This window comes from Triturus cristatus, chromosome 3_2 (assembly GCF_964204655.1).
Source record: "Triturus cristatus chromosome 3_2, aTriCri1.1, whole genome shotgun sequence".
NCBI lineage: Eukaryota > Metazoa > Chordata > Amphibia > Caudata > Salamandridae > Triturus > Triturus cristatus.
In genome coordinates this window covers 797835641-797857942 of record NC_140584.1, presented here as the reverse complement: position 1 = coordinate 797857942, position 22302 = coordinate 797835641, and the positions used below count along the sequence as shown (strand labels likewise).

General features: G+C 42.8%; 1 protein-coding gene and 1 long non-coding RNA gene across 4 annotated transcripts in view; one reads left to right on the top strand and one right to left on the bottom strand.

Moving 5' to 3' along the window:
• The window catches only part of PARD3B (par-3 family cell polarity regulator beta), a 2086630-nt gene that overhangs the window by 1771435 nt on the left and 292893 nt on the right, over nt 1-22302 (top strand). The gene's annotated exons all lie outside the window — the stretch shown is intronic.
• Nucleotides 3981-22302, bottom strand: part of LOC146858169 (uncharacterized) — a 31147-nt gene continuing 12825 nt past the window's right edge. The window contains exons 3-4 of one of the 3 annotated variants that reach the window (XR_014980000.1): nt 14333-14485; nt 3981-4236 (exon numbers count right to left, since the gene is read on the bottom strand). This is a non-coding gene — a long non-coding RNA (uncharacterized LOC146858169). Of the gene's footprint in view, nt 4237-12808; nt 12879-13190; nt 14486-22302 lie in introns of those variants that run through there. The other 2 variants (XR_014980001.1, XR_014979999.1) reach the window with 2 other exon arrangements.

The window sequence follows — 22302 nt, the reverse complement described above, 5'->3', positions numbered from 1 at the left end:
CGTCTTCTTTTCTCACTTTGCACTCATGTTGTTTTTTTTTTGCTCATGGGTGCTGTTCTCAAAAGATGGTGATTATTTTGTACTAAATATTGCAAAGTGACATGATTTGTTTTTTATGTGTCATTTCCAAAAAGATGTTTTAACACACAATCGTGCTGTACGCTCCAGTCCACCCTACACCAATCCACCCCACTCCAATTCGCCTCACTACCACACTAGTCCACCTCAATCCAATCCACCCCAATCAATAAACCCCACTCCAATGTACCTCACTCTAATCCAATCCACCTCCCCCCAACCCAACCCATTCAGCCCCTACCCACCCCAATCCATCACAATCTACCCCACTCCAATGCAAACCACCCCATTCCAACCCATACCACACCAATCCAGTCCACCCCACCCCACGCCAATATAATTCACTCCACTCCAGCCAATTTCATTCCAATCCAATCCAGTACATCCCACTCCAATTCAATCCACCTCACTCCTATCCAATCCACCCCACTCCAATCCAATCCACCCCACACCAATCCAATCCACCTTAATCCACCCCACTACAATGCACCTCATTCCAATCCAACCCCTCACCAACCTGAAATTGACCCCACCCACACCAATCCAATCCACGCAACTCTACCGCAAATCACCCCACTCCAATCCAATCAACCCCACTCCAATCCACCCACTCCAATCCATTCCACTCCAATCCAATCCACTGCAACCCAATCCACCCACCCCACTCCAATTCATCACACTCTAATCAACACCAATTCAATCCACCTCACTGCAATCCAATTCACCCCACTCCAATCCACCCCACACCAATCCAATCCAATTTAATCCACCCCACTACAATCCACCTCACTCCAATCTAATCCAACCCCTCACCAACCTGAAATTCACCCCACCCACATCAATCCATTCCACACAACTCTACCCCTAATCACCCCACTCCAATCCAATCCACCACTATCTAATCCACTTTATTCCTTTCAACCCCTATTCAATTCATCCCATTCAATCTACCCCACTCCATTGCACCGCATCCAAATCCAAAACACTCCAGTCCAATTCTCCAGACCAGTCCACCCCACCCAATACACTTCACGCAATACAACCCGCTCAATACACCCCTCTCCAATCCAATCCACCCTAATCTATTCCACCCCACTCAGTACACTGTGGTCAATCCATCCCACTCCACTCAATCCAGTCCACTCCAATCCACACATCTACTATCCATTCCACCCTACTCCAGTCCAATCCACCCACCCCACTCCAGTCCAATCCAAGCCATCCCACTTCAATCCAATCTACTCCAATCCACCCCACCCCAGTCACTCCATTCTACCCACTCCAATCACATCAAACCACCCTAATCCAATCAACCCACCCCAAACCAATTTAATCCACCCACTCCAATCACATTGGCCCACCTCAATCCAATCAACCCACCCCAAACCAATTTAATCCACCCTACTCCAATCCACCTCAATCCAATCCACCCAACTTTAATCCAATCCACCCAACTCTAATCCAATCCACACCACTCCAACTTCACTCCACTTCACTGTAATATAAACCCATCCCACTCTACTCCAATCCACCACAGCCTACCCCACTCCAGTCCACCCCACTCTACCCATATCCAATACAAGCCCCCTCTACTCCAATCCATCCTACCTCATTCCCCTCCAACCTATTCCACCCACTCCACCCCTCTCTATGCCACTCCACTCTACAACGCTGCACTCTACAACAATGCCATCTATAACACTCTCTGTCACTGAACCACTGTACTCCACTTCCCCTTAAGCCAGTCTATGACACACTACTCGAACAAACCCACTCCACAATACTCTGCTCCCCCATTCTACTCTACAACACTAACTTTTAGCTATGCTGAACAGCAGCCACACTGGTGTACAACATGGCTAAAACACGTTGGCAAAGCCAATAGCTCTTGCATAGGTGAGACCTATTGGCTTTGCCAATGCTTGTTTAAATTTCAGATGTAGAGGAGGGTGCGGGGATTCAGAAATAAAAAAGGAAAATGGTGTTAGTCACAATTTCCCACCAACTCATTTTAACAGGGTGGTCAAAAGATGAGTGCAGAGAGGGCGATATTCCCAAGGCAGCACACCATTTATTGATAGAGTTCAACCCGGCTCTGCTTAATCTGTTAATGAGCAGGCAGTTAACATGGCTAACGCCACTAGATGGCACCAGATGCTGGATCGGCCTCGTTTCCTCCTAACATGCAGGATATACTTCATTAGAATAAGGTCCTTGTCATATAAGGGGCCCTTCTTAAAGTTGTACCCTGTGGCCACACAAAATCTGCAGATATTCATTCATTTTGAAACATTTTAATGTCCAGTTCAGTTCAACTCCTACGTACATGGCTCCTGATCCTGGCACCCCTCATCCATCAATGGGAGTATAAAGGTAGAGCACATGAAGAAGAAAGGAGAACAACATCACCTTTTGCCAGACACTATCCTATAAAGTTGAAGGCCTCTCCACAGTCATTTGTTTTACGTTCCTTGATGACATCTTGTTGCGTCATGAGACTCCATCTTTATGCAGCTTGCTCATCCTGGGCTCTACTCTTCCAGTAGTCTGGCCTATGTGGCACCCTCTGTTGGACAAGATTTATTTGATGGTCTCTTGATCTTTTAATTGAAACAGCGTCTCCTAGGGTGAGTGAGGGATGTGCAGCGATGTTACGCTGTTTTAATTGAACGGTGGCACAGGTATTCTGTAAGTGTGTCTTGTCTCGAGGTGCAGTGGTCAGGCTAGTCATGAGTCTCCTGCCTGAGAGTTTTGTCTCCATGTTGTGGTGGCCAAGACGGGCGGTTTGGCTACTCCCTCCATCTCGTAATGGTTGTGGTGGTCAAGGCGGGCCGTATAGCTCCTCCCTCCATCTCATAATTGTTAGAGCAGACCACCAAGGCCCAGTTTCCACCTGCACTGAGAAAGAGATAGTGCACACATGGAATGTGCCTCTTTTAGGCATCTAGTTTAACAAGCCTTGGCAAAGCCAGTATGTCTGACATTGGCTTCCGGCCTTTTGGCTTTTTTGTGTTGTTTTGATTTTGTCACGGTTTTTGCAAAACGAAATTATTGAGTGAGCAGATGGGCACTCGTACATTCTTTTAAAAAAATTAGCTGAAAGCAAAAATATTTTTGGGTCACAAAAAGCAGAATTACATAGTAGTGCCTGGCAACGAAAGGAAGTTATTTTTTTGTATTAGACGTGCTCTTTGTTAAATGGCAGAATGCTGTCACTCACAGGGAAGTTATCCAATGGCTGAAGTGGGCTAATCCATAGTGGGTGGAAGAAACATTTGAATTAAATAATTACAGGCTACTGGATGAGAAGGACTGGCTAAAAGCCCATGTAAGTAAGACTATCAGGCATATACATTTAGTAAAATAGAAAGGTCTAGGGCAATAGAACGATTAGAAAGATTTGTGCTGAAAGTGCCTGATGTTTCTTATGGAACGTAGGCATATAGCATATTTGGGTTTGAATCAGCAAGACTAGGTCCGCTCCTGCGTAAAGTCAGAAACAGTTTGGAATTCTTCGAGCCAACACAGCAGGGCATGACATCGAAGCATTTCACGCACGCACAGCAGCAAAACAAATACACAGCCGTTTGCTAATCTGAATATACCTCCGTGGGTCAGTGACCTGGACTGCAATAGGTAATGTATTGCCTCGTTAGCATAGAATGTGGAAGTAAATCAACAAGTCTCCCCTTGTGCAATAGATTACTTTGGGGTAGTTGTAGACACCGGTGTATAACCGCAATCCGGAGACAATGGCAGCTATCTGCAGAGATTAGCTGGTTAAACCCACACCAGACTGAGATCAATCACCCAAATTGACCATTTAAATGAGATTAGAGGCTGAGAGAATGTGTTTTGAAAACATCCATAAAGTGTATGGTGGGGCGCGGAGATAAGAGAGGGAAAAGATGTCTTGTTGCAAAGAGTTATTCTTCCTGATGAAGTGTTGTCTGTGAATCATACACTAGATGTGGTCGGGGCATCTTGCTGTATGAAGGGTGTTATCAGCCAGGCATTGTCTGCCTCCCTGCCTGGGACGTCAGGAGGGTGCGGCTCTGCAGACGTGCACGTTTCAGGCAGGCCCCTTCTAGGACACACTCCCTTCACAGCCAGAAGGACACAGCTGGTGGGGTTTGTGGTTCTGGCAGGTGCACTCTTCTGAAATAGAAAAGCATGTACCATAACAGCAAACTATAGCAATTGATTCAACCTACAGAAGTTTTGAAAGGACTGTTTTATGAACCCCCATTTATTTATGTATTGGTGCCTCAGAAAATAACCCATCACCTTGCCTGTTTTCAAATCGCATCCCACGAGCCTCTTGTCCTTTTACTAGCAGTAACCAGGCCAGAAAGAAAGCACAAGCAGAAGTTGTGATCAAGCAAATGCTTCAAGGAAGAAACTCCCAAAGGGTTCCTAATGCAGGACAGTGTGACCTTTAACTCCACTCTGCCAGCCAGAGACATACATCACCTATAAGTTCTAATACTTTGCCTGGAATGATGAATATTTGTCATATCCTAGATCGACATGCATATATTGTTCTGCACATGGGTAGGTATCGGCAGTGGGTTGGGGTCCCAAGTAATAGACTTCAAGAATGATGCTAAATTCTCTGCAATGTCACATAAATCCCGATGTCACGCCTTTGTGGTACCCTTATTCAGTTATCCATGCTTATGCCTTTCAAGAGTAACTCCCACCAAACGGGTTCCATGGACAACTCTGGAGGATTAAAGGAGTCTATGAGGGGCCTAGAAAATATGGTCTTTTAAAATGAGTAACCTTCTGGGACCTTTCTCTGCACCCCATCGCACTAATGTGATGAGAAATAGACTTTGTGTTCTGCCAGCTTCACCCATATATTTTAGCGGTTTCTTCCCTTCTTTCTTTAAAACTCTTTTTTGAAAGTGCCTAATGTCCTTCTGCAGCCTACTAATCCCTCTGCCTTCCTGTCTCTTCCGATAGAGTAATTAGAAATATACAGGGTATTCTGTGAGCGTCTCCCACCGTCTGGCCTCCCTTCCCCTTCTTAACATGCTTCCCGCTCTGCCTTCCTATGTAGTTCCAGAATATAGCAGATGTCCTGCCTACCTCACCCACCTTTCACACACTTTTCCCAGGCCTTCTCTTCCCTTCCCTCCCAGTGTTTTGCTTCAGCTGGATCGTAGTTGCTGATGGGATAGCCCTTCTGCATGGGGGCAGCAGAATTAGCAAGGGAGGATTAACACTGCTCTATTCACATAACTCATCAGAGGGGGCCTCTCCTTGTAACCACTTCTGGTTCTGGGTGGACACCCCGGAAACAGGGGTGCAGATATGGTGACATCAGAACGGAAGGTTAAGATATTTAAGGCCAGGCAACCTTGGCCTTTGCATTTGTTTCCTTCTTGTTCTCCAGGCTGGTTCTTTTGTCAGTGGGCCCTGTGTTGGGGATGTGCGCCACATCTTCTATCTGGCCTTGGTGGGACCACACCACATCTGTTCTTGCTCCGTGTACTGGAAGCTGTGAGTTATGATTTTTATGTCGAACAATTACTGATAATTCTTCTAAATGTCACTGTTGCCACATTTTGTGAGGCAGTTTCAGTCCGTGTTTTCTCTTCAGGAATGAAGTTGTTGAGATAGTGCAGGCCACTGGGATTTATCCTCTAACACCTATGTTGGAGGACACTGCAGTGCCTGTTGGTGGGAGAGAGGGAGTGATTGGTTATTTCTCCTGTCAGGCAGTTGCCCTGGATTGTTTCCCAAATGGCGAAGGGCAGGTACTTGCACCTGTGCAGAAACTAATGGAGTGGAATTGTACTCTCTGATGCCAAAATCATCATGGTGAAATGTACAAAAGCTGATAGAGACTTGTAGCTGCATGTGTTCCTGAAGATGGTGAGATTGCTATTTGATGAACTTGGAGGTTGCAAAGGCCTGGGTAATATCTGGGTGAAGATTTGTTTTGAGATTTAGAAAGTGTAAGCCAAGCAACACTGATCACGGAAAGGGTACTGTAGCAAAAAGAGTAGGCTGCAAGAGTGGTGGGGCAGTCTAAGGTATCCGTAGAGTGGTCAACTTGACTTTCTGTAGCTGTCTGAGAAGTAGATCCACAGAGGGGTGTTCCACTTCTCAAAGTAGAATGTAATAATATTTTTGGGGTGATCTATACAGATAATCTAATATGATCTAAGGTGGTAGGAATCTCTTCATTTGACCTTTGGTGGAACAGTCTCTGCTAGAAATACCTAGGCTCCAATCCAGTCAGTTCAATAGAGACAATATTTGCCATCTTGAATCTGACTGATTCCTGAAGGCAGTACAGTAGAGAAGCAACTATATGATGATACAGAATTGTCCCATTTACCATGCCTTTGGTTATGAAGCCACTTGTTTATACAGACATATGCCATTGTAACCTTTGTTGCTCTAGTCCAGTGGTTCTTAACCTTTTGACTTCTGTGGACCCCACGGAATCACTATTGGAAGCGAGCGATCCCAAACTAAGCACTTCCTATGATTTGCACCTCAACAAAATACACAAAGATACAGAAACAAATGTACATAAAACAACTACACAAATGATAAAATGTTTTTTGTCATTCAAATAATACACAAAAATAGAAATGTTATTTTTTTCTAAAAGGAGAAGTGATATGCTAGACTCTTCCATAATAATTTGTCTTTTTTGCTACTAATGCATGCTCTCTGGAGTATATCAGTTCTTCAAATGAGGCCACCTATTGTTTTTACAAGCTTCTATTTGCTGTACTTTTTGCGGCTCCTACGACTCAAGCTAAGAATACCAGCTCAATATTTAGCCTCCTGTTTCTGATACCTTCACCTTTACAGACTATTTAAAAATCTTTTTTTTTACAGATTTCCTTTTATGTATGTACTTTATTAATCTGATAATATTTAATTTTCTAAAAGGGTCCATGGACCACAGATTAAAAATCACTGATTTAGTCAGTAGAAAAATATTCTATAGTCAATAGAAAAACATTGCAGCACAGAAAATTTCCAAGCTGTTCCTTCCTGATGAAAACATTTATTTCATGCATCTAGTTTTCATCTCCAAAAACCCTTGTCGTGCAGATCCTAATGGAGGAGGTATCTCCTCAGAGGAGAACATTTGAATCCTGTACGTCTCATTGATTCCAGGGTTTACCTGGAGAGCGGATGTGGGCTGGATGCGAAGTACGTTGACAGAGACGCATGTGGTGGGTCAGCGTTCACATTGGCGCGGGACAATGGATTTTGACAGTGTCCAGGGTCCAACATTCTAGATTTCTGACAGCCTTACAATTAAGCTAACGCTTTAATTGCTCACACAGGTGTTTTCGCAGATAAATAGATTCCACTCGGCGTTGTGTGTTCCTGAATTATAAAATAACAGCTATAATATACAATAGCCTGACCCCACTTGGGTTTGGGGGCACAAAATCTAATTTTGACATATTTTCATGCTAATCTTACCTTTTGTGAGTGGATGGTCGCCACAGAATGGGTTTCCATAGTAACATTAACAAATAGCAAATGAGCAACCTGTTTATCATATTTTTTTCACATAGTGGGGAGGAGGGAGAGCAGATGGGAGTTCTTTGCCTTAGTGTCGGGTGCTTTTTTATTAATTGTTTTCTTTTCCTGGCGTCTGCACTGTAATAGAAACAAAGGCTAGATCTGTCTTTGAACCCTAATGCTTGTGAATTACATTATTATTTTTTTAATTTGTGGGAAGTTAGTTTGCCCATTCTAAGGGTCCAGATATAACAAACTACATAATATAACCCTTGACTCTCCAGTAAAAAGGCATATGTCCAGTCCCCTACCATTGTATCTATTTGTCTTTGCAAACTCTTCCTCCTGAGATATTTTATATTTCTTTAATGTGCGCTTGGTATGCAAGAAGTGCTCTTAGCTTTACAGATATATTTTTATATTTAGTGATTGGAATGGAATTTTATTTACCTACAAAAAGAGTCATTTAACTGAACTTAGAAATATTCATGTTTATTGACAACATGGGTGTATGACTTTCGTGTTGGTCTGAACATTTATATAGTTCTATTAAATGACACAATGCCAGCAGCGTGCTGGCACAGAACAGAAAACAGACAGAAAGAAAAGTTTTATTTATCTCAGCTGCTTAAAAAGATAATGATGGAATTGCAGCAAATTTCCCCAGATGGAGTTACAGCCAAGCAGCTGGTTATGATTAGGGATCAGTGTGATTTCTATAGCAGCAGCTTTGAAACGCACATCTTGACTCTTGATGGGAGAGGTTTGGTAATACGTACCCCATGCCATACAAAAGTATCAGAAAGGAATCCTGCTCTGGGATACAATCTAAGCCAGACCCAATCTGCTCTCCTGCCCCCTCTTCCAGCCATGTCTACCATCCCACACCCTCTGCTACCTTGATCTAGTTCCCTGCTTCCTCTTCTAGATCCAATGTGATCTCTCGCCACCCTAAAGGTGCTCTTTAGATATTCTATGCCTGTTGCTGAAGAGATCCAAGAGAGGTGCATTGAGGACTATTTATGAGTACAGTGTGGTTTGTATTGTTAAGAATTGTATTCTGCTCTGTGAAATATTCACCAATGGTCTGTGAAGCCATAAAACACATTTGATAGAAAGCCAATGTACAGTCCGTGTGCTGTGATTTGTTCTGGGTTAGCGAAGTCCAAGGTCCATCAAGACTTGTGCATTGTCGTTGCACTTGCATCTTTGTGATGTTTACCTCAAACAGTGCACTCCTTGAGTTTTGTTCTCAATACTGTCACTTCTGGCAAGGTACTGCTGCACACAGCTATAGTGGGAGGACTTCAGATGACATTGGTTTTAAATTAATACATAACACCACAAAGAGTAGCTCTGCCTGCGCAAAAGCATGTTGTCAAGTGCATTTTTCTATTCGGGAGTTTTTGCTTCAGAATTGTTTTCTCTTAAAAACCATCGGATTCCCAAAGTAACAGGAACCATCTTGTACATTTTGGAATACAGATGCATAATCGTTACTACCACCTGAAAGGTAAACACGTCCCTTACTGAAAGCATTGCCCTGTTAGAAGAGGCACTGACCAAACCTTACGTTTTGCCTATATGATGTGAGTGCTACGCGCTTGGCTTTGCCAATGACTGTTTGAAAAGTATTGTTTGAAAAGTAGAAGAAAGTACATTTTATAAGTTTGGAAATACTGAAGGCAAAGTAAACATATCTAAAGTATCTCGAAATTGAACTTCCAATTGAATGTTAGCAGTCTTTTTAAACTGCACATTGTATTTTTCAAGTTTCACAAACAAACCTTTGAATTGAATTTAAAAAGTCTCTTGCTTATGATCCGGCGTAAAAGTATCACAGATTACTTTAAAGAACATAATAGCTGTGAGAGGATGATGGAACGAGAGAGCAAAAAACACATGCACTCCCATGGAGTGGAAAAAAGAAAAGGTAGTTCCCCGGTGTGAGCTGTGGAAGGCTACAAGTCATGCAGTCACAATGATGAGAAAGCAGCCACGCCCCATGGGAGGGAAAAACAAGAAGGGAGGAGAAAGCCATCAAATTGGAAATAAGCAAATGAGAGTGACAAAGAAACCAACCAAAGGTAAACAGTAGGATGGTGCAAAGCCCACAGTAAGTATTGGTATTGTCCACAATAAGTCTGACAACAGACAGCTAAGCTGTCTGTAGATGAGACTGCACGGCACCAGGAGGCACCACATAGTGGAGGCACACCACCCTTGATAACTGTGTGACTACAGGGGGTCTCCCGCTTCCCTCGTGCCAGTTCTAGCGATGTACACAGTGAAACCCAATCCTAATAGGAGTATGTTTACTGGACCTTACCGCTAAAAACAGGTAGAGTAATCTGAAGAAATCTGATATACTAGTGGTATGTTGGCAGTAAGGGAATTTAGCATAGGGATCCGACAGTCCTGATGAATGCCGGTAGAGACACCTATTCCGGCAGAAACATGTTGACCTTTATGCAGAACAGAAGGGTGTTGGGTGCCTAATACACTCATTTCACCACCATCCTAGGGAATGAAATACCTTATTAATCCTGACAGGGGCATCCAGAAATAAAACTATTTTGAGGATATCCCTTAGTTAGTTTTAGACTTATAATCTGCACTATTTCTTCTTGGATCGTTTTTTCTTTTCCGTGTGTTTGTATTGTCTTCCACACCCTATTGCTTCGCCTCAAGCGTTGGTCTGCGCTGAGGCGTCGCAGCAGCCCTATGATGAAGCGTGCCACAATTCGTTGTGGGTGAGGGCAGTTTTTACAAAGTATTGTACTTTGCTACACCTTTATCTTAGATTATCACTTAAGAAAATTTGCGACTTCAGTATCAGTAGCCTTACTTCTTTCTGTGTGTTGATGTTGACGAGACTTAACAAAATTCACTTTGGGTGTATTATTTATTTATTGACAAAGTGCTCCAGTCTTAAAGTCTATCACGGCCAAATCCGCGATTTTCATTCACTGCATCAAGCAGCTGAATGGTGACAGATGTATTGATTTTTCTTTCCGGTGATCAGCACCTGTGTAATCTCTCTATGATGTTAAGCTGGTCGGCATCCTGTGCTGGTTTCTTTGGGAGTGCTGTGATCTGTCCAGATTATTCCATGTACAGGAGGATGCTTTGAGTGGATGATTGAGGCACTGACAGTTCATCAGAGATGGACTTAACAATAGCTGAGAGCAGGTTATGTGGCTTTAAGAAGTATTTATTCGGAGCGTGAAAGTGGGTTCACTGTGGGCTACACGGTGCTGACACATGGTGCGATGGCACCCAGAGGGCTGACCTGTTTTGCAGTGATGTGAAGTCTGAATAGGTTTATCTTCTCCTTGAAGAAATTATGGATTTTGTTGAATCTGTTGATGCGGGCCTGGCTAGGCAAGTCTGTAACAGGATTGCTACAGTGTGTTACTGCTTTGAAAACAGCTTTGCTTTTGCTAGATGTCTCCTTGATGGTTCATTCTTAAAATGCAATGTAAAACAAAAGCTGGCTGGCCCGCATTCTGAGCCGCAGTAAAATCACAGATCCCTGCCATTTGACATCCTTAAAGTTGTTATCCATCCATCGTCACCCTCTCTCTAGACTAAGACAATGGATGTGAGAATCCCAGAGCACTACACCTGATCATTTCTCAAGTGTTGTGACTTGCTAGCAGTGCTGGGAGTGATTTACATAAAGTCTGTCCCTCTCTTTAGAGGCACAGAAGAGATAAAAACATAAAGAAACGAGTCCCCAAGTTATTCCCAATGGTTTGGGCGTGTACAGTCAAGCATCCTATTCACATGCTGTTCCCAGGTACGCAGTGAAAGGAGAGGATCCCATTGGCACTCATCGCATTTGCACTTCTTACTCTTCACTCACAGGAGACAACTGAAAATGTAATTTGCTGGTCCAGACACTAACTGAAAAGGGGCTAGTGTACTTTCAAGTGAAGTCCTGCTGGACCTAGCCATTCCTCCACCAGCACATGGCTAATGATGACTTATAGACTGTTGCTCGATTTAGGTGTCGTACCCTGGATGCCTCTCACTAAACTCACAGATGCACACAAAAGCTCCCTCGGGCAGTGGCAAATTGACTCTACCAACACATTCAGTCGATCTCGAAACTGATGAACCAGGTTCGAGTCTCGGCAGAGATGCTCAAAATCCTGTGATTCTGGGTAAATCACTTAATCTCCCCGTGCCTAACAAAATGAATGTTTCAGTCTGTAATGCAACTTATGCTCACATAAAGTGCTCTGATACCTTTGGGTAGAGTTCGCACTATATAACCCCCCCCCCCCCCCCCCCAGCCCCCCAATAAAAAGCATGCTAGTGCTTGAGAAGAGTTGTAAAATACACGATTTGAGGGATTATTATTCCATGCTTCAGTGGTTGTTTTTCCTCTTTTTTCCCCCCATGATTTAATTGAAATTGTCTGGCAGATGTAGGGGGCATGAGGTTTATCCATCCTTCTGAGACCAAGGTACTTGATTTGTATGTACTGCAAATGTCTGTAAAATATTTGGTTCATCACACAGGAATGGACATTTAGCGCCACATTCGGAGTTGCAAAGTAAATGGGTATATTTACCACGCATACTAAATACCACTATCTTGGAGTGTGGAATTTACCATCTGTGATAATTAGCACCTATTCCCCTTCTTGAGTGTTGGAATGAAGCATAACTTGCTATATTGACGTTTTGCTGGCCATTTAAAATGATTCACATTTTTTCTGACCATTTTAAGCCTGACAATTTTGCCAGATTTTACTGACAAAACTTGTGAGAGGGTGGTATGTGCATTGTGCAGCAATTAAAGCACAACTCAGAATCCACATTTGAGAATTGAGTCCAGTGTATGCACAAATAAGGTGTTTAGTTATGGCCGCTTAAATGCCATCATACACCTCGAAGTACTGCATAACACTGCGACGAGTGTAGTCACCAGACTGAATCTATCTTGTCCACCAAACACATCTGGAACAGGCCTGCACTATTCAAATACCATGCAGTCAGAGAAGAAAACCATAGTCTGTGCGATAATTCACATGAGGAATCACTTACTCCAAATTTACCTGCCTTTATCAGACGTTTTTACTTGTGATCAAAACAAAATTGGAGGTATGACTATGCAAATTTTCTGTGTGGAACTCACAGAATTCTAGTGCAAGATTAGGATTTCAGATATCTAAAAAGAAAAAACTCAAACTTTCCCATTTCCGTCATCACACCAGGCAGCAGAAGGACATCCAGATCGGTTTTCCGAGGAAAATTGAGGAGGCAGACTCTGTTAGTAGATACCTGTTGGAAGCACAGAGGTCATCATGAGCTCTGATGGTTGGCATCCAAATTAATAATACCCGTCTGTTACTATAAAACCTAATTTGAAAAGTATCTAGTACATTATTTTTCTGTTTTTGACAACGTATGTTCCTTGTTCAGCTTTCTAACGATGAGACCCATGTAGTTTACCATGGTTAATGTCTGGTAAGATCTTACTACTTACTTAGTAGATCGATAATAGAGGGTATCACCTCAAAATATTGAATATATTACTTCACAATTTGACATTTCTGTGGTGATACGTCTCAAAACAAAAATTAAAATATTCCCTTTTTTTTTTTTTAATTTACATTAGGGGCACGAGGATCAAAACATGTTTTAATCAGCAGGGCAAAAGGGGGAGCTGGGCAAAGCTGGCTTAGGGCGAGAATAAAAAGAAAAATGGGAGGCAAAACTCTAGAACAAGAATTTGAGGCCCAGGAAAGCAGGCTAGCGTAAGCCTGTGCTTTACATCAGCAGAACAGGATGCTTGTTCCATTGAAGTGTACAGTAATCCATTGCTCAGCTTCAAGTGTTTGTTAGGTTTTGTGCTACCTTTCTGAATTACGTGGTTTTGATGTCATGCTGTTTGTTTGTGGATGTAGTAGGTCTAATCTAACATTTTCACAATGGATTTGTTGATTAATGATAGGATGTCTTTTGTCAGTATAATGTGAAAGGATGTACCACAGATTGAGCAAATGCTTAGTCAACTGTATGACTTTGAGCACTATTGTGCATGTGATGCGCACATTGATTGTATGTAATGTGTGCTGTTGTTATATGGTAATGTGTTATTGTGGCTTGAGCTGGATACACTACTGACCTAGCAAACATTAAAACGTATGGATGGCTTGTAGCTGATTGAATGCCCCAGGAGTTGTCTCCTCCTCCACTGACATTTACAGGACACCACAACGCAAGGACTTGAAGGGAGACAACAATAGAAAGGGTAGGTGGAACCAGGCAAAAGCAGGAAGAGGATGGTAGACAACTAGTCCAAATTAACACCCCCACCACCACTGCACAGAAGATGGGGAGGGGCTAATAGGTAGACACAAAAGGAAGGGAACAATTGGAGGCAAATATTACAAAAGCCTTTTGCTGCTAAACTATCTTAATTGGACTACAAATGTGAAATCTAACATTGCATGCAATGCTCTGATGCAGGTAGTTTTAACTATCAAGCTATTTTAAGAGGAATGGAAATGTGACCATTGGTTCGGCCAGTATTGCATGCTAAGTCAGATATAACAACCATGAAAAGCATAGCAGTCGCGTATTTGTTTGCATTGAAATATAGCATAAAGCAGTACAAGATGGAAACACATCAAAAGACTTTTAGAGCTGTTTAGACTGTTCCTAACTATTTCTAATAAAACTGAGGCCAGATTGCATGTTAAACAAAAAGAATACAGAAGAGTTTTACGTACCATCTCCTGGCCCTTCCATAACCTCAGTGTACCCAGAAATGTTAAGTATTCTTCTCTGAGAAAGGTGGCACCCTCCCCGCAGGTCTTGAAAGAAGATGAGGAGACCCACTGGATGCTCATAATTGTGGTTAGAACCCAGTGCCAGATGTATCCCTATGGTGCCAACAGACAGGTATACAACAGTGGGTATAAGTAATGCTTCTAAATCATGGGAGAACAAACATCTCACCCTTACTGAATAGGTACAGTACACCCTTAAGCCAGGCATTATCAGAGTGAGTTTCTCTCTCACAAAACAGATACAACCGTCATCAGTTGACAAGCTTCTCATCTTCACAGAAGAGGTACAACACAGCGTTCCTCACACAGCAGGTGCAGCTTATCATTATCAGTGCAGGCTTCCATTCATCATGGAATAGATACAGCATAGGCAGAAGTGCAAGCTTCCCTCCAACATGGAAAAAGTACAGCATGGTAACAGCGGTGGAAGCTCCCTCTTTGCCACCACAGCAGCGGTATAAACTTCCTACTATTACAGATGAAGTAAAGCCCATGAAGTATCAGTGATGCCTCTCAAATAACAGGTATAACAGAATCGCCAGTAGCAGTGCAAACACCTTTGCCTATTTGATGTGTATGTTTTAGTATGGTTGTGGGGGATTGGTAAGGGCATGGACACTTGAGCAAGTAATACTTTAAAGTATGGATTTCTTTTTTTTTCTTTCTTCTTTTTTTAAATATTTTTTTATTTTACCTTGTTCTTCCACAGAGCAACTTAGTATGTTACAACTTACAATCAGACTTCCCACAATCATAAAAACAAATATTCTCATTACATAAATCAAGGACAATGCAATACAGTGTCATGTGTAGGAAGAGCATCTACCCGATGCCATATACTGTACACTTCCTTAAATAGGAGGATCCAAAAGAACAATATCCAAATCCTGTACAAAGAAACACAGAACTCCCCCCCCCTCCCCCACCCCTCCCCAGGGTCAGCTAGATACACCCCTCCCATCACATATATATCATGATAATCAGTATGAAACCAGTGCAATAACTCAGTTACACTGTGTGCCCTTTAGGCCATTTAAAGTATGGATGGTTAAGTGTAAACATCTGGTGTGTCAGTGCAGGGATGTTCCAAGGGTTGAGTGTATAATTATAAATACATATGTCATGTCAGGTTATTTGTGTGAAGGGGGGAGTGGCTCTATTGATAAATGAATACATGCATGGAGAAGTGGATGGTGGTGTCAGCTGGTGGTGAATTCGGCGAGAGGGAGACTGGATGGCTTCTGAATTTGTTTTGATGAATGCTGTATTTGTGTGAGCAGACGGAAGAGTGGGTGAATGGAGAATGTGGGTTGAGAATGCATGTGAAAGGAAAATGTGGATTGATGGATATTTGTGCATGGGTATTTGATGTATGATGGGTGAAATTGATCCATACACACAATAATTTTTGGGTATGGATGGATTAAAAGTCACGTGTATGTTGTACTGACATTTCTGTAGTTATGTTTTTTTACATGGTGGGGTAGCTAGCCCCATGCATAACCCTCCTCCTTTTGTAGCTGGGCTTGGGACCAGCCTGCTATAAAGTACTGGATCCCAAATATCACCAGCATAAAGAATAGATCTCCACAGAGACTCTCTGCATAATCCAAGAAAGAAAGGAAAAGAAAGCTGCAGTCAAAACCAGATGAACAAGAGCAGAAAAAGCGAAAGCTGAAGGAAAATACACCAAAACCAACAAGGAAGCAAAGAGAAGCTTAAAAGCAGACAAGTGAATATTCAATGATGGTAGAAGCCCAGGAAGCAGCAAGCCATGGAAACTTGAAAGAGCTCTACGACAGTACAAGGAAACTGTCAGGCAGATACAGAAAGACAGAAAGACCTGTTAAAGACAAAGCTGAGAAGTCAATCATGGGTACCGAAGGCCAACAATGAAGATGGGTGGAGCACTTTCAAGAACTGCTGAACCAGCCCGTGCTGCAGTCTCCACCAGACATACAGCCAACAAGGACTTGCCAATCAACTGCAGCAGACCAACCAAGGAAGAAATACGGCAAGCTATCAAACATCTGAGAAATGAGAAGGCAGCAGTACCTGACAACATTCCTGCAGAGGCACTGAAAGCAGACATTGAAATATCAGTAGACATGCTCTGCCCCATGTTTGTAAGGATCTGGGAAGAGGAAAATGTGCCATCAGGCTGGAAGGAGCGATATCTCATCAAGATACCCAAGAAAGGTGACCTGAGTAACTGTGCAAACTATAGGGGGATAACTCTTTTATCAACCCCCAGGCAAAGTGTTAAAAAGAGTCACCCTGTACAGAATGAAGGAACAAGTCGATGTTCAGTTAAGAGACCAGCAACTGGCTTCCCCAAAAATGGATCCTGCACAGGCCAGACTGCAACACTCTGCATCATCGAGCAGTCTATGGAATGGGACTCCCCCCTCAATGTCAACTTTATTGAGTATGAGAAGGCAATCGACAGCGTGGACAGACAGACCCTTTGGAAACTCCTCTGCCACTACTGTGTTCCAGATAAACTTGTAAGGAACATCAGGAACTCTTACGAGGGAATGACCTGCAAGATAGTCCATGGAAACAACTCACTGAAGCCTTCCATGCGAGGACTGGAGACCGCCAGGGTTGTTTGGTCCCACTTATTCTCTATCCTGCAGGCAATAGAGTGCATAAGGAAAACATCCACAGCAAGGAGAAGAAATGGGATCCAATGGACACCTGGGACGCAGCTAGACGACCTGGACTTTGCAGATGACCTGGTCCTACTCTTCCATACGCATCTGCAGATGCAAAAAAAGACCAACAATGTGGGAGCCACGTCAGCACAACTTTGCCTCAAAATCCATAGGAGAAAAACCAAGATCCTGAAGGCTAACACAGCCAGCACAACTGCAGTCACTCTTGCAGGTGATGCACTGGAAGCGGTTGAGGCCTTCACCTACCTGGGCAGTGTCAAAGACAAGCAGGGCAGCACAGACACCAACGTCAAGGCAAGAATCGATAAATTAAGGGCTACTTTCATTCAGTTAAAGAAGATCTGGCGCTCTAAGGACCTAATGCTGCAAACCAAGATCATGCTTTTTAACACCAAGGTAAAATCGGTTCTTCTGTATGGAGCAGAAACTCGGAGGACAATATTGGCCACCTTCAACAAAGTCCAGACCTTCATCGACCCGTGTCTGAGGAAAATCCTCCAAATCTGCTGGCCAAACACCATAAGTAACAACGACCTATAGCAGCAGACTTTCCAACTCCCTGATCACAACAAAATCATGAAAAAACTTTGGCACTGGATAGGTCAAACCCAGCCCACATCAAGCACCACCAAGCGAGCCCTGACCTGGAACCCTCAAGGAAAAGAGGAAGGACAAGAAACGCCTGGCGCCGAGACCTCAAGGCTGACTGCAAGGAAACAGGTTACACCTGAAGTCCGATTGAAAGAAAAGCCCAGTACAGAGGTGGCTGGAGAGTCCTTGTTGATTGTGTACCCCAGAAGGGGTAGTGGGCATAAGGAAGTAAGTATGTCATATAGTTAAAAGCCATGTCATGTGTGTACGGAAGTGTGTATGTATAATTGGGTCTTGTGTGTGAGTGTCCACATGTGCCCAGATGGATGCATATGTGGGAGGATGTGTATAAATGGCCTTGATGATGATGTGTTTGTTGCTGCTACTTTATGCACATGCTAAGATGTGAAATGGGGCTAATGACATTGAAGGGCATACACATCTACCTACTGGCCAACTAAGCATGATAAATCTTATTTATTTACTTAAAGAGTTTTATATAGCGCTGGCTGGTGTTGGGGAGGCACTGTTACTGAATCCTATAAAGAATCCTGATTCTGCATAGTGGCAGGTTGTCTTGTGTGCATTTTGGTGTCACCACCCTGTAATGGATGATTCTGTATTGACAAACATGATGTAATTGATATGACACTGTGACATAGTCACTTCTGGCTCTGTGACATAGTCACTTCTGGCTCTAAGAGAAGCTCATAACAGAAATACTAGCAATGAGGCCTCTCAGGATGTTTTTAACATGTACGTTCTGCTTCTTAGGTCACACATGAATCCATGGCTCCAGTTTAGCAGAGCATTCATTATTTATAGCGTTTTGGAATGACATGACATGAAGCGCTATATGAACCATTCATTGAGATGCTAGGGAACTGTTAGTTAAGTGGACCTGTTCGTACAGCTATTCTCAGATATGGGACTGCCACCTATGATGGCCATATCACCTACTCAAACAGCAGAAACAGATGGGTGGCAGGGCAGGCAGAGCCTAAAGGAAATGGGTGGTGCATAGCTGGATGCTTTGAAGACCCGACCTAAACCTGGTGAAAGGGAACAAAACAGTTTTGTTAGGACCCGATGGCAAAAGATAAAATTACTGGCATTCAGATCCTATGTCTGATACTACTCATATACACAAGAGGATTCTGATAGAGAAAAACTGATGCTGTCACCAGTAACACATAATTTAAGAGCTGACTTCAGTTGCTTAAGCACTTTGTCCCAAATATCCAAGTCAGAGAGGGGTGTGAAACTCCAGTGCTGTGAATTATTCGGCTAACTGTGGTAATCATCCCAGGTGGTCACTGCTTTAAGTGGGATGAAAAAGGTGGGGGAGTCTCTAAACGGGATATTGGCAAAGAAGTGTAACTAGGAATCCTTTCCAAGACGCTTGTTCAATGCATTTAGGGTGTGTCTCAATACATGAAAACTAAAATCCTGTGTTTTATAAGGCATAGTACCTAGGACTATTAGAGTGCCTCTTTGTGAGTTGTATATTACTGCATCCTGACATATATCACAACAAAAGATATGCTTTAAAAAAACCCACAGGTTGGCTTTGCCTATGCTTGTTAGCAGTAGTAACAAAATGGGAAACAACGATTGTGTTGTGAAAAATTAGAATTAAAATGTTTCAATTCTGGAAATTGGAGACTGAACTAAACATTGCTAAGATCTGTGGAATATGAGGTGGTCTTCAGACTGTCTCAATCAATTCTGTTCCCCCATCAGGCCACTTTTTTCTGCTGTCTCTTACTCTGTAGAACACTTACTCTTTTTTCTCCCCATCTCTTTCTGAAATCCTCCTTCTGCCTATCTCACAGGTAACTTTTCTCTTCACACCGTTTGCCACTTTCTTCTACATGTACTTCTCTTCGTTCTGCTATCCCCCCCCCCCCCCACACACAAACTGTGAACTCCACTTTAAGCCCTGCATTTTATTTTTCTTTGGTGCTGTCAATATTTTGGCCACGTACTTGCCACTGATTTCATTGGTGTAATTTTCGACAGGTTGGCAGAAGCATGAATATTTCAAAATTTATGTTTTGCAAAAATCACTTTTAATAAATGCCTCTTAATGCAGTGATATCATCTGAAGATCTAAGATGAAATCTGTTGTAATCTACTTGTGGTTGGATTGTGGAATCCCTGTTGTCTGGGTGATGGAATGTGAATGTTCTGGTGACAGGCATTCAGGCTGAGAGATGCTGTGAAGAGGAGTTGGCTTACGTTGGTGGTTGCGATAATAAAGCCTACCTATGGATCTTAATTTGAGTTCTGGCTTTTAATACTGGCGACGAGTTGTGCTTGATTGGGGACAAGCGGCAACCACCAATTCCCCTGCGAACCCGCATGACTGGATGGTTTGGATTTTAACGATGAGCCTATCGCTCTGAGATTGTGGAAATCTCACGAAATTTGGACTTGGATTGGTGACTCTTGCTCACCCGGATCTTGGATATTGAGATTCATGGACTTTTGGAAAAAAAAAGACTTTTCCGTCGTGCTCAAGGCTAAAGCAAGATAAAGGTAACCGTTAAGCTTACTTTTAAACGGAATCCTGCACGCGCTGCTCTGCTCGTGAAGAATCGAATCCTGAGTCTCTGCACGCTCTGCTCTGCTTGCGAAGAACCGAAGCTGAATGACATCACACGCAGCGCGTCACACGCATCACGTTATCCTACGCGGCGGCCATTTTGCCTTGGGATATGAGTATGGTCTTATGTGGCGGCCATTTTGAATTGGGATATTACGAAGATTGCTCGCAATTCAGTTTTTAGCCTTGCTGTTGATCTCTCGACGATAGCGACGCGTGTTTTTGGACTTTGAAGACTATAGCTACTCGTTCAGGGTGAGGAATTCTTTTGACTTGATTTATTTTTTTTTTTTTTTAAAACAAAAAAAAAAGGAAGAAGGCAACAAAGTCATTTTTGACATTGCATTTTAGTTTGTTTGGAGACATCGACGATTATTAGCGTCATGGCAACGGCTTCTAGTATGTCACAACCTCCTGCTTTTCTGTCAGAGAAAGGAGAACCCATTCTTCCTTGGAAAAGGTGGAGGAATTTGTTTGATTCATATTTAGTGGCTATTGGGGGGGAGAAATTTTCTGCCACAAGGAAACAAGCTATATTATTACACAACTTAGGAGTTGAAGGCAGGAACACCTACGATAGCATGGACCCCATCATCATTGGAGGTGGTGATGGTGAACCTTCTGATGTTTATGAAATGTCTATGACTATGCTTGAGCGCTATTTTGGTCCACGGATTAATGTTGTTTTAGAACGCCACAGGTTTTTCACCAGGGTTCAAGGTCAAACAGAACGTGTGGGAACTTATATTGCTGCACTAAAAACGTTGGCACGCACGTGCGAGTTTGGGGAGTTGTCTGATTCCCTGGTGAGGGACCAATTAGTCAGATGCACGAACAGTTCAAGGGTACAAGGTAAACTGTTGTCTAAAAATCCATCGTTAACTGAGGCTATTGCGATTGTTGAAGGGGTTGAAAATACTTCCTCTTGGGTGAAGGAGATAAGGAAGAATCGTGATGATAATGACCATGGGGGTACTGAAGGTGTAAAGAAAAACCAAGAAGGTGTCCATTCCATGTTGGAGCGTGATGTTGAGGATGAGTCATTTGAAAGTATTGCCAAAGTGTCTCCAGGGTCAAAAGTTAAAGCGGTTGCAAAAAGCACTCAACCTCGTGTGGTTTTTAAAGATACTCAACAATCTAGTGAACGAGATCCTCGTCTACAGCGTTCCTTTGATCGTGAGAAAAGTAACAGTGACAAACAGAAGATGAGATGTTACAGATGTGGAAGTTTCTCCCATTCATCAAACTTTCCGAATTGTTATGCAAGGGAATGTGTGTGTATGAATTGTGGGGTAAAGGGGCATTATGCTAGAGTTTGCAAGTCGGCCAAAAAGGATCGTAACATGGGAAATTCCTCGGACAACATTCATACAGTGGTCATTTCAAGCATTTCGGAAGATGAGAATAAGGTGGATTCGGACAAGATTATTATGCCATTTTGTAACATCATGGTGAATAGTGATGAATTTACTGTTTTGGCTGACTCGGGGTCTCCTTTCACGCTGATTGGGAATAAGATATGGGATGAGGTAGTTGGATTGGAGAATGTAAAGCTTCAATCTCCAGACATTTCACCTTTCAGTTATGGAGGTGCAAGGGTGGATATTCTTGGATACATAACTGCAAAAATTGTGTTCAAACGAAAAGAAATCATAGGAAAGGTTTATGTGGCTGTGAGAGGTGATAATTTGTTGGGTTGGAGACATCAGCGTGATTTAGGCATAATTCTTAATCCTAGTGCTACCAATCCAAAAGACCAGGTTATGTTGATGGAAGAGTTAGGTATAGGCTCAGATGGTAAGATATTAGCTGTGGATGGTGTGAGTGTGGAAAGGTATATTGAAGATTATCCGGAAGTATTCACTGATTCTCTGGGTTGTCTGAAAGGGTTTGAGCATCGAATAATCCTGAAGGATTCAGCCAAGCCATGTGTGCATAAGGTACGGAGGGTGCCAAATTTAATGGTTGAACCGTTAAAGCAGGAACTTGAGAGGTTGCTCGAACTAGGTGTGATTGAAGAGATAGAGGCTTCG